This window comes from Mus musculus, chromosome 5 (assembly GCF_000001635.26).
Source record: "Mus musculus strain C57BL/6J chromosome 5, GRCm38.p6 C57BL/6J".
In the NCBI taxonomy this organism is placed as follows: Eukaryota; Metazoa; Chordata; class Mammalia; order Rodentia; family Muridae; genus Mus; species Mus musculus.
This window is the reverse complement of record NC_000071.6, coordinates 91,051,269-91,064,754: the sequence shown is the minus strand read 5'-3', so window position 1 is coordinate 91,064,754 and position 13,486 is coordinate 91,051,269. Positions and strand designations below refer to the sequence as shown.

The 13,486-nt window shown below is 39.4% G+C and overlaps 1 long non-coding RNA gene across 1 annotated transcript in view; it reads left to right on the top strand.

Moving 5' to 3' along the window:
• Gm19610 overlaps positions 1–13,486 on the top strand; it is a 23,667-nt gene extending 10,181 nt beyond the window's left edge. Inside the window, exon 3 of the long non-coding RNA XR_001784889.2 lies at positions 12,618–13,486. This is a non-coding gene — a long non-coding RNA (predicted gene, 19610). The remainder of the gene's footprint in view (positions 1–12,617) is intronic.

Below are 13,486 nucleotides of genomic sequence, written 5' to 3'. Positions count from 1 at the left end.
CACCGACCTGGAAAAATTTGTGCTTATTTCATGCTATATAATGAAAGCAGAACTGCACATTATCATTTTGGAGTCACTACGGGGGATTAGTGCAGACGATAATCTGAAAAACATCATTTACGACTTCATTTTTTGTTCTTGAGTTAGAACAACATTAAGGGGTTTCCAATCAGTTCCTTTTATGCTTCTACAGCTTTTCATGCATCCGCTCATTTACATTGTTCTTCACTGATGTCTTGATAGTTCTGCCTCTTGTCTCTTTCTGTTCTTCTCTACTGAATCCTCTCTTTCCTCTTCCTTAGTGCTACCCAGTCAGTTGCTAAACCCCTTGAATTCTACCTTTCTCCAATGCAGTTCACCATATGTAGATCTCTTCTACCCAATACTCAGAGACACCTATACCTTTGGCAGCCTTCTATTTCCTTGATGCAGGAGTCTGAACTCCCTGGGCTGCAGCATCCTCTGTCCCCATCTCCATCTTTGCCCTCTGGCAATGTGATCACCACTCAAGGAACATCTTCAGAGATATTTTTCTGTGGTTTGCCATTGATGATTTTAGCTTTCGTTATTTAATTGAAAGAAAAAAAAAAAGATATGCAGTATATGCTGATCACAACAATTTCCTTCCTGTAAATCCTCCCAGATCCTCCAAATCTCCCCACCCACTCAACTCCAGGCCCCTTCTTTCTTTCTCTCTTTAGAAAACAAATTTATCTCAAAAACAATTCAAACCAAACAAATCTTGTTTTAAAGTATCACAAGATTTCTTAATCACAACAAAAATATGTCTCTACTGCCTTCTTTATTGGCTTCTATATTTTTGGTTTTTCTTTCCCTCCTATGTACTATCACTCTGTATTTATATTACTGAAACCTCAAAATAGTTAAAATATGCTAAGACTGTCTCCTTTAGAAGTCTTGATTTTGCAGCTTTGTCTTTTTTTGTTGTTGTTTTCCAGAGCTGAGGACCAAACCCAGGGCCTTGTGCTTGCTAGGCAAGTGCTCTACCACTGAGCTAAATCCCCAACCCCAATTTTGCATGTTTGTGTGACTTTTCTTCCAACTTTGAAATCCACATAATTCATTATTTATTGATTTCTATAGGAAAGCTTGCATGGCACATGGACAAGAATGACAAATTCTTAGCTTCCTACATCTGCTATAGACTTACAACTAAATAATTACATCAGCTTGGGAAGTATGTCTCATATAGAGGGTCAGATTTGTCAAAAATAGATAAATAAATTGAATGAATGAATGATTAAATAGATAAATAAATAAAATATAAAAGAAGTGCCAGAACTTTGTCTATCATTTTAAAAATGTTCATTAACTATCAGCTATTATTTATATTAATGCTGATTTTAAAGCTGTTTTTCTGGGCTGTGGGATAGCTCAGTGATAGAGCACTTGTTTTGTATATAGAAGGTCCAGAATTTAAGCTCTGTGAGCTATTTACACAGCACTCTAATTTTCTTTAATATTCTTTATTGGTGTCTGGATATTCTGCTGTCTCTAGTTGGGTGTCTAATATATAGAAAGCAGTTGATGCATAGTTGTTGGATGAATTTATGCATTGCCAAAGCTGAATTCCAAACTACAAATTATAGGAAGAGACGGAAATTACATTTGGACAAGGCTGTCCTATATCAGGTGGTGATCAGACATGAGAACGTTAATAATTATTGCAGTCGTGATTCCTAATGCATTAGCCATAAGGTCATTATCTCAACTAGCTCCTGGACCAGTTTTGTTAGACACTTGGGATGCAAATTTAGATCCAATAGAAGAGAAGAGTGACCCATTAACCAATCCTCTTAACACTACTTCTCAACATCCATCAGCACTGCCCAGAAATGTTTCTCAAAACATGGTGCTACTGAAGACTCCATAGCATTCCAAAGAATGTTTAGATCCATGGTCATAGGCTAGATGAATCATTCTGAAAAAGTGCTGTGCAGCCAGAGATGAGAAAAAATATTGACACTCTTTCCACTGGTCATTCAGCAATTAGAAGCTGAGAGCATATGTAATTCACAGAAAAAATTCCAATCCCATTTGATGTCTGTAACATGAAAATATGAGATGATATTGAAACCTGAAGTAAGCCCTATGAAGTCAGTAGGTTCCCATCCCCCCTCAACAAACTACTGTCTGGATCCTACAGATTTGCTATAAAATTTGTATTTCACTTAGTGAAATCTTAAAATGTATTTAAAATGTATTTTAAGATTTCATTTAAGCCTTCCTTGAATCACGTGTTACTTGGAAATGTGCTCATTGCAAAGTATTTGAGGATTGCCCAGTTATCTTTTTGTTGTTAATTTCAAGATTAATCTGATGTCCATTTTAAGTACTCCAAAGTCATAATAGATTGTGATCACTCTCCCCACCTAGATTTTGTTTTGATGAATATTTCAAACACATGTCTGCAGTTAACAGATATATTTTGTAAATGTCAATTAGATCACTTTGAGTGATAGTGCTCTTAAGGTACTAATGTCAGTGAACTCTCAGAAATACACATAGATGTGTCTGTATATTTCCCTGATCTCTAAATTTATTGGCTAATAACAAATGCACAAGGTAGTTCTGTTGGGAGCAATTTGGTGAATTATATATAGTGGTGATTTCCCTTGATAATGGGAATTAAGGCAAAACTGTCTATCAAATGGCTGTTGATAAATGCAGTTATTTTATTCTAATCTTAACTACCAATGTTAACTCTCATCTTAAATTACACCTCACATGTGTGTGTGTGTCCCTTTTACGACTGCTTTCATTGTATCGCATAGGTTTTGATAGCTCTGATTTCATTTTCATTTGATTTAAGAAATTGTTTCGACAAGCCCCTTCCGCTCCACCCAAGCCCCGGGCTACCTTGCCAGCAGAGTCTCGCCCAACACCCGCAAGGGCCCACACGGGACTCCCCACGGGATCCTAAGACCTCTGGTGAGTGGAACACAGCGCCTGCCCCAATCCAATCTCGCGGAACCTGAGACTGCGGTACATAGGGAAGCAGGCTACCGGGGCCTGATCTGGGGCACAAGCCCCTTCCGCTCTACCCGAGCCCCGGGCTACCTTGCCAGCAGAGTCTCGCCCAACACCCGCAAGGGCCCACACGGGACTCCCCACGGGATCCTAAGACCTCTGGTGAGTGGAACACAGCGTCTGCCCCAATCCAATCGCGCGGAACCTGAGACTGTGGTACATAGGGAAGCAGGCTACCCGGGCCTGATCTGGGGCACAAGCCCCTTCCGCTCCACTCGAGCCCCGGGATACCTTGCCAGCGGAGTCGCCTGACACCAGCAAGGGCCCACACAGGATTCCACACGGGATCCTAAGACCTCTAGTGAGTGGAACAAAACTTCTACCAGGAGTCTGGTTCGAACACCAGATATCTGGGTACCTGCCCTGCAAGAAGAGAGCTTGCCTGCAGAGAATACTCTGCCCACTGAAACTAAGGAGAGTGCTACCCTCCAGGTCTGCTTATAGAGGCTAACAGAGTCACCTGAAGAACAAGCTCTCAACAGTGACAACTAAAACAGCTAGCTTCAGAGATTACCAGATGGCGAAAGGCAAACGTAAGAATCCTACTAACAGAAATCAAGACCACTCACCATCATCAGAACGCAGCACTCCCACCCCACCTAGTCCTGGGCACCACAACACAACCGAAAATCTAGACACAGATTTAAAAACATTTCTCATGATGATGATAGAGGACATCAAGAAGGACTTTCATAAGTCACTTAAAGAATTACAGGAGAGCACTGCTAAAGAGTTACAGGCCCTTAAAGAAAAGCAGGAAAACACAGCCAAAGAGGTAGAAATCATTAAAGAAAACACATCCAAACAGGTGATGGAAATGAACAAAACCATACTAGAACTAAAAGGGAAAGTAGACACAATTAAAAAAACCCAAAGCGAGGCAACGCTGGAGATAGAAACCCTAGGAAAGAGATCTGGAACCATAGATGCGAGCATCAGCAACAGAATACAAGAAATGGAAGAGAGAATCTCAGGTGCAGAAGATTCCATAGAGAACATCGACACAACAGTCAAAGAAAATACAAAATGCAAAAGGATCCTAACTCAAAACATCCAGGTAATCCAGGACACAATGAGAAGACCAAACCTACGGATAATAGGAATTGATGAGAATGAAGATTTTCAACTTAAAGGGCCAGCTAATATCTTCAACAAAATAATAGAAGAAAACTTCCCAAACATAAAGAAAGAGATGCCCATGATCATACAAGAAGCCTACAGAACTCCAAATAGACTGGACCAGAAAAGAAATTCCTCCCGACACATAATAATCAGAACAACAAATGCACTAAATAAAGATAGAATATTAAAAGCAGTAAGGGAGAAAGGTCAAGTAACATATAAAGGAAGGCCTATCAGAATTACACCAGACTTTTCACCAGAGACTATGAAAGCCAGAAGAGCCTGGACAGATGTTATACAGACACTAAGAGAACACAAATGCCAGCCCAGGCTACTATACCCGGCCAAACTCTCAATTACCATAGATGGAGAAACCAAAGTATTCCACGACAAAACCAAATTCACACAATATCTTTCCACGAATCCAGCCCTTCAAAGGATAATAACAGAAAAGAAGCAATACAAGGACGGAAATCACGCCCTAGAACAACCAAGAAAGTAATCATTCAACAAACCAAAAAGAAGACAGCCACAAGAACAGAATGCCAACTCTAACAACAAAAATAAAAGGAAGCAACAATTACTTTTCCTTAATATCTCTTAATATCAATGGACTCAATTCCCCAATAAAAAGACATAGACTAACAGACTGGCTACACAAACAGGACCCAACATTCTGCTGCTTACAGGAAACCCATCTCAGGGAAAAAGACAGACACTACCTCAGAGTGAAAGGCTGGAAAACAATTTTCCAAGCAAATGGACTGAAGAAACAAGCTGGAGTAGCCATTTTAATATCGGATAAAATCGACTTCCAACCCAAAGTTATCAAAAAAGACAAGGAGGGACACTTCATACTCATCAAAGGTAAAATCCTCCAAGAGGAACTCTCAATTCTGAATATCTACGCACCAAATGCAAGGGCAGCCACATTCATTAAAGACACTTTAGTAAAGCTCAAAGCATACATTGCACCTCACACAATAATAGTGGGAGATTTCAACACACCACTTTCTTCAATGGACAGATCGTGGAAACAGAAACTAAACAGGGACACAGTGAAACTAACAGAAGTTATGAAACAAATGGACCTGACAGATATCTACAGAACATTTTATCATAAAACAAAAGGATATACCTTCTTCTCAGCACCTCACGGGACCTTCTCCAAAATTGACCATATAATTGGTCACAAAACAGGCCTCAACAGATACAAAAATATTGAAATTGTCCCATGTATCCTATCAGACCACCATGGCCTAAGACTGATCTTCAATAACAACATAAATAATGGAAAGCCAACATTCACGTGGAAACTGAATAACACTCTTCTCAATGATACTTTGGTCAAGGAAGGAATAAAGAAAGAAATTAAAGACTTTTTAGAGTTTAATGAAAATGAAGCCACAACGTACCCAAACCTATGGGACACAATGAAAGCATTTCTAAGAGGGAAACTCATAGCTCTGAGTGCCTCCAAGAAGAAACGGGAGAGAGCACATACTAGCAGCTTGACAACACATCTAAAAGCCCTAGAAAAAAAGGAAGCAAATTCACCCAAGAGGAGTAGACGGCAGGAAATAATCAAACTCAGGGGTGAAATCAACCAAGTGGAAACAAGAAGAACTATACAAAGAATTAACCAAACGAGGAGTTGGTTCTTTGAGAAAATCAACAAGATAGATAAACCCTTAGCTAGACTCACTAAAGGGCACAGGGACAAAATCCTAATTAACAAAATCAGAACTGAAAAGGGAGACATAACAACAGATCCTGAAGAAACCCAAAACACCATCAGATCCTTCTACAAAAGGCTATACTCAACAAAACTGGAAAACCTGGATGAAATGGACAAATTTCTGGACAGATACCAGGTACCAAAGTTGAATCAGGATCAAGTTGACCATCTAAACAGTCCCATATCACCTAAAGAAATAGAAGCAGTTATTAATAGTCTCCCAACCAAAAAAAGCCCAGGACCAGATGGGTTTAGTGCAGAGTTCTATCAGACCTTCAAAGAAGATCTAATTCCAGTTCTGCACAAACTATTTCACAAAATAGAAGTAGAAGGTACTCTACCCAACTCATTTTATGAAGCCACTATTACTCTGATACCTAAACCACAGAAAGACCCAACAAAGATAGAGAACTTCAGACCAATTTCTCTTATGAATATCGATGCAAAAATCCTCAATAAAATTCTCGCTAACCGAATCCAAGAACACATTAAAGCAATCATCCATCCTGACCAAGTCGGTTTTATTCCAGGGATGCAAGGATGGTTTAATATACGAAAATCCATCAATGTAATCCATTATATAAACAAACTCAAAGACAAAAACCACATGATCATCTCGTTAGATGCAGAAAAAGCATTTGACAAGATCCAACACCCATTCATGATAAAAGTTTTGGAAAGATCAGGAATTCAAGGCCCATACCTAAACATGATAAAAGCAATCTACAGCAAACCAGTAGCCAACATCAAAGTAAATGGAGAGAAGCTGGAAGCAATCCCACTAAAATCAGGGACTAGACAAGGCTGCCCACTTTCTCCCTACCTTTTCAACATAGTACTTGAAGTATTAGCCAGAGCAATTCGACAACAAAAGGAGATCAAGGGGATACAAATTGGAAAAGAGGAAGTCAAAATATCACTTTTTGCAGATGATATGATAGTATATATAAGTGACCCTAAAAATTCTACCAGAGAACTCCTAAACCTGATAAACAGCTTCGGTGAAGTAGCTGGATATAAAATAAACTCAAACAAATCAATGGCCTTTCTCTATACAAAGAATAAACAGGCTGAGAAAGAAATTAGGGAAACAACACCCTTCTCAATAGTCACAAATAATATAAAATATCTTGGCGTGACTCTAACTAAGGAAGTGAAAGATCTGTATGATAAAAACTTCAAATCTCTGAAGAAAGAAATTAAAGAAGATCTCAGAAGATGGAAAGATCTCCCATGCTCATGGATTGGCAGGATCAACATTGTAAAAATGGCTATCTTGCCAAAAGCAATCTACAGATTCAATGCAATCCCCATCAAAATTCCAACTCAATTCTTCAATGAATTGGAAGGAGCAATTTGCAAATTCGTCTGGAATAACAAAAAACCTAGGATAGCAAAAAGTCTTCTCAAGGATAAAAGAACTTCTGGTGGAATCACCATGCCAGACCTAAAGCTTTACTACAGAGCAATTGTGATAAAAACTGCATGGTACTGGTATAGAAACAGACAAGTAGACCAATGGAATAGAATTGAAGACCCAGAAATGAACCCACACACCTATGGTCACTTGATCTTCCACAAGGGAGCTAAAACCATCCAGTGGAAAAAAGACAGCATTTTCAACAAATGGTGCTGGCACAACTGGTTGTTATCGTGTAGAAGAATGCGAATCGATCCATACTTATCTCCTTGTACTAAGGTCAAATCTAAGTGGATCAAGGAACTTCACATAAAACCAGAGACACTGAAACTTATAGAGGAGAAAGTGGGGAAAAGCCTTGAAGATATGGGCACAGGGGAAAAATTCCTGAACAGAACAGCAATGGCTTGTGCTGTAAGATTGAGAATTGACAAACGGGACCTAATGAAACTCCAAAGTTTCTGCAAGGCAAAAGACACCGTCAATAAGACAAAAAGACCAACAACAGATTGGGAAAGGATCTTTACCTATCCTAAATCAGATAGGGGACTAATATCCAACATATATAAAGAGCTCAAGAAGGTGGACTTCAGAAAATCAAATAACCCCATTAAAAAATGGGGCTCAGAACTGAACAAAGAATTCTCACCTGAGGAATACCGAATGGCGGAGAAGCACCTGAAAAAATGTTCAACATCCTTAATCATCAGGGAAATGCAAATCAAAACAACCCTGAGATTCCACCTCACACCAGTCAGAATGGCTAAGATCAAAAATTCAGGTGACAACAGATGCTGGCGTGGATGTGGAGAAAGAGGGACACTCCTCCATTTTTGGTGGGATTGCAGGCTTGTACAACCACTCTGGAAATCAGTCTGGCAGTTCCTCAGGAAATTGGACATAGTACTACCGGAGGATCCAGCAATACCTCTCCTGGGCATATATCCAGAAGATGCCCCAACTGGTAAGAAGGACACATGCTCCACTATGTTCATAGCAGCCTTATTTATAATAGCCAGAAGCTGGAAAGAACCCAGATGCCCCTCAACAGAGGAATGGATACAGAAAATGTGGTACATCTACACAATGGAGTACTACTCAGCTATTAAAAAGAATGAATTTATGAAATTCCTAGGCAAATGGATGGACCTGGAGGGCATCATCCTGAGTGAGGTAACACATTCACAAAGGAACTCACACAATATGTACTCACTGATAAGTGGATATTAGCCCCAAACCTAGGATACCCAAGATATAAGATACAATTTGCTAAACACATGAAACTCAAGAAGAATGAAGACTGAAGTGTGGACACTATGCCCCTCCTTAGAATTGGGAACAAAACACCCATGGAAGGAGTTACAAAGACAAAGTTTGGAGCTTAGATGAAAGGATGGACCATGTAGAGACTGCCATATCCAGGGATCCACCCCATAATCAGCATCCAAACGCTGACACCATTGCATATACTAGCAAGATTTTATCGAAAGGTTCCAGAGGTAGCTGTCTCTTGTGAGACTATGCCGGGGCCTAGCAAACACAGAAGTGGATGCTCACAGTCAGCTAATGGATGGATCACAGGGCTCCCAATGGAGGAGCTAGAGAAAGTACCCAAGGAGCTAAAGGGATCTGCAACCCTATAGGTGGAACAACATTATGAACTAACCAGTACCCCGGAGCTCTTGACTCTAGCTGCATATGTATCAAAAGATGGCCTAGTCGGCCATCACTGGAAAGAGAGGCCCATTGGACTTGCAAACTTTATATGCCCCAGTACAGGGGAACGCCAGGGCCAAAAAGGGGGAGTGGGTGGGTAGGGGAGTGGGGGTGGGTGGGTATGGGGGACTTTTAGTATAGCATTGGAAATGTAAATGAGCTAAATACCTAATAAAAATGGAAAAAAAATTATATATATTCAATCTAGACATAATGTTTATTCATGTAACAAATTTAAATATATGCATATGCAAATGAATTTAGACAAAAAAAAAAAGGAAAGAAATTGTTTCATTTCCTTCTTGATTTCTTTAATGACCAAAGCATAATTTTTTTCTAGTTTTTCCATGCTGTGATAAAACAACATGCCAAAAAGCATCTTGAAGGAGAAAGGGTTTCTTTCCACTTATAAAATTTAGTCCTATAGTTAATATGAAGACAGAACAGAAACTTAAAATAAGAATCTGGATGCAGGCACTGAGGTAAAGGCTACGGAGGATTTCTGCTTCCCAACTTGCTCTCTATGGCTTAGTCAGTTTGTTTGCTTATACAACCCAGGACTACCTATCCAGTATCTACATCATCCACAGTGGGCTGCCACCCTTACATCAATCATTAATCTAGAACATGTCCCACAAACTCACCTACAGGCCAATCTAAGGGAAGCATTTTCTCAATGGAGGTTCTCTCTTCTCATACAAACTGAGCTTGTGTTGAGCTGACAGCAGAACTACTCAGCACGTTCAATGGTGTATGTTCAGTCTCCATGAACTTGTGCATGTTCTACAGTTTCTCTTGTGGTTGATTTCTGGTTTTATATCATTGTGCTCAAGTAAATGTACAATATTATTTAATTTCCCTGTGTTTGTTGAACCTTGCTTTGTGTTCTACCATATGAACTCTTTTAGAGACAGTTCTAAGAGCTCCTGAGAATGGGCAATCTTCAGTGCTTAGACAGAATGAGAACTATGTATAGATACTTATTAGGTGAATATGATCTACTATGCCTCTTAGTGCCAATGTTTCTCTGTTTCTCTGTTTTGTTGTTGTTGTTGTTGTTGTTGTTGTTGTTGTTGAGGTGAACTATCTATTAATGAGAATTGAATACTTAAGACATACGCTATCATTATATTGGAGTCAACCTGTCTTTACATCCAGTACTTCTGGTTATATGAAATTGGATAATCCATGTTCCGTGTATCTATATTTGGAATTGTTGGTTAATTGTTCTTTTAATGAGTATGTAATGACCTTTATTTCCGACTAATCTTGGTTGGGATATATCTTGGTTGGGGTATATCTATTCAAAATACAATATCTATGTGCTTTCTGGTTCTCTTTGTGTAGAACGCCCATTTTCAACTTTTCACTCTGAGGGTGTATTTTTCTTTGATTGTTAGGTTCATTTCTTAGAGGCAACAAATAGATTAATCTATTTTTTAAGTATGATCTACTAATCTGTGTTGCTTGCTTGAGAGAATTGAGAATAATATCATTCAATGTTATGAATTAAAGGTATGTATTGTTTCCAATCATCGCATTGATTTTGTAGAGTTGGGTGTTTTACTGCTCCTTATTTTTTTAAATACTGTCCTAGCATCATATGAGAATGAGGTGCCCTTTGGAACTAAAGTCTTGGGGAGCTGCCCACTTTTTCTCTTTAGAAAACTCATTAACCTCATGTTGTTCTTATGACTAGGGACTAAGAAAGAACATGTGTTCAAGAACACTAAGGAGAGCAATATAAATACCTTTCCCCCAAACAGAATAAAGCTCCAATGAAATCTTTCCTGTGGACTTTGGTTAAGGAGAGTCACTGCACCCATGCTGAAGGAGTATACCCCACCATTCTTCTGGGCTTTCCCAAGGCTCCTCAGGAGCACTCTGGATATGTTCATTTTCATCTACAGAGAGAAGCATTTTTCAAGCATTCTCTGTGATTCTTGCTTCTCAATTATGCATTGCTTAAGTCTGTGCTTATCATAGAACGTTTATCTTTTTCCTTCAACTATTGATATATAGTTTTGCTGCATCTAGTAATCTGGGTTGGCAGTTGATGTATTGGAATACTCATCCTATGCTTTCCTAACTTGTAGGGTTTCTGCAGAGAAATTGACTGTAATTCTGATGGATTTACCTTTGTGTGTGGCTTTGTGATTCTATCTTACAGCTTTCTGCATATTTCTTTGCTCTCCATGTCTAGAATATTAACTGTAGTACAGTATGAAAGGCTCTTTTCTGGCCGTTGCTTGATGTTCTCAATGTCTTCTGATTTTAGACGGTCATTTCTTTCCCTAGATCTAGGAACAATAAATGCAGCCAACTATTCCTTCCATGCCCACATGTGGGTGAAAGATAATTCTCCAGTGGCTTTCACCAGTATTGACTGGAGACACACACTGTATTCAGCACCAGTTCATGACTGTTCCTGTCTGCTCCCCTACAGACATCTCACCTGCTTTAAGAAATTCTGTTTCCGCTATTGTCTCATAAAGGAATAGAGCACATGACTTATGATCCTACCTGTTTTCTTTTGCCAGACCATAATGGGTTTCCAATCCTCTGCCTTACTTGGAAGTTCCCATCACAATTACTTAATGTCTTGTCAATCCTGAGTTCTTGCTAGCTAGTACATAAGTGGGGAACATAAGCTGTTTCTTTCAGGGAAACGGCTCTTCCACTTATAAGGAGGAAAAGTGCTGCCTCTCCAAGAAATTGGCTACATACCTCAAAATTGATTTTCTTTTTATTCATCTTAGGGTCTTTAAGAAACATACAAGAAATGAGCCAAAGTTACAGAGTTATCCTGGCTCATTCTTAAAATGACCTAAGAAGGACTTTACTGATTATCATGCTAAATTCTTGTCTGGAAATGCTTATGCCAGCTTTTTCTTCTTTTGAATGTGTGATTCTGCTGGGACTCAACAGGCTTGAGCATGTGGCTGCCTCTTAGTGATGTCTTCCCTGTGTGAGTGTGTGTGTTTCTACAGCAGTGGCCCTGTTTTCTCTGTCCAAGAGAAAGATCACTTTATAATTGAGTGTTTCTGCTCCTTTCTGCATTCCTTTATCTCAAGCCTGTACTGACTGGCTTCTCTCACCTAGAGGTGAACTCCTGGATGCCTTCACGTTGCGTTTTCCCGTCATGTTTTTTTTTTTTTTTTAAACACATGTGTATTTTTGTTGATGGAAAATGTATCAGGTAACAGAAGCACAGGTAAGGGCATGTTAGTGGGAATTTCATATAAATAAAGGGCTGGACTGGATTTAATGTCTACTGCAACTGTCAGTGTCAATGCCTTAAAAGTCTTGCGGTCCATTTTTGTTGTTTGGTTTGTTGTCACATCATGACATGGGGTCTCTTTAAGTACTCTTCCTCAGAGAGCTCCCATATGCCTCTTCTTTTTTTCCTTTAAATAGCTATTCTAGCTATCATCTACTGTTGAACCAGTGCGATGATAAGGTGTGAAAAGGGAAAGTGCCTTACAGTCTTAAGACTGTATTTTCTAGTGAATTGGTATTTCTAGATGAGGTGCTTTATAATTGTTTCTTACCTTGCTTTTTCTCTTTCAGATGGAGTGGCCTAGATGACCTGGCATAGATGAAGTGACATAAACGGAGTGACATAGATCAAATGGCATAAATCCATAGTAGCATAGATGGTCTTCCATTTCAGGAACAAATCGTAGCTTAAAAAGTTGATGAAGCCTTTTCTATGGACTTTCGTTATTGAAAACCTCTGGGTTCATTCCAAAGGGATAGCTGACTTTGTACTGGTCTTCCTTAGTTCCCCCTGACAAGAACATCATGGGGTTTCTAGAAATAAAAACCATTGAAAGGTGGGGCCTTTAAGACTTCAGTCCCAAATAAACCCTCACTCTCATCCTAATCTGCACAACCTCCAGGGAACTTAGAGACATGTGCTTGTTTCAGCAGCGACTGCCTCAGGTGGGTGCATTTCACCAACTCGGAATTCATCTAGTTCTCTAGATTTGAAGGGAGGTGCTATTTGCCTGGTGGAGTGGCTGAAGTTCTCTGAAGGTTTTTGCTCTAAGGTGGGGAGTGATAACTTCTAAGCACTTTACACATTGGGATTGAAAACTGCTGTACCTTAAGCAGGAAAGAGGCTAGTAAGTTATGTCAGTCAATCCCATTCTTAGCAGCATTCTCCAAATAAGCTCAAACTCATGGATTTTCCAATGTTTAAAATACTCCATTAAAGATCTTTATAAGAAGCCAAAGGTAGCAGGACATTCTGCTCATAAAGCCAGAAATAATGAAGATAAGACAGGATGATTGGTTTAAAATCAACGCCTCTCTGGTCTACATAATAAGTTTTAGCCTAACCCAGATTTTATAGTAAGACCTTGGGAAGACAGGCCCCTTGGTTTTGCAAACTTTATATGCCTCAGTATGGGGGAACGCCATGGCCAAGAAGTGGG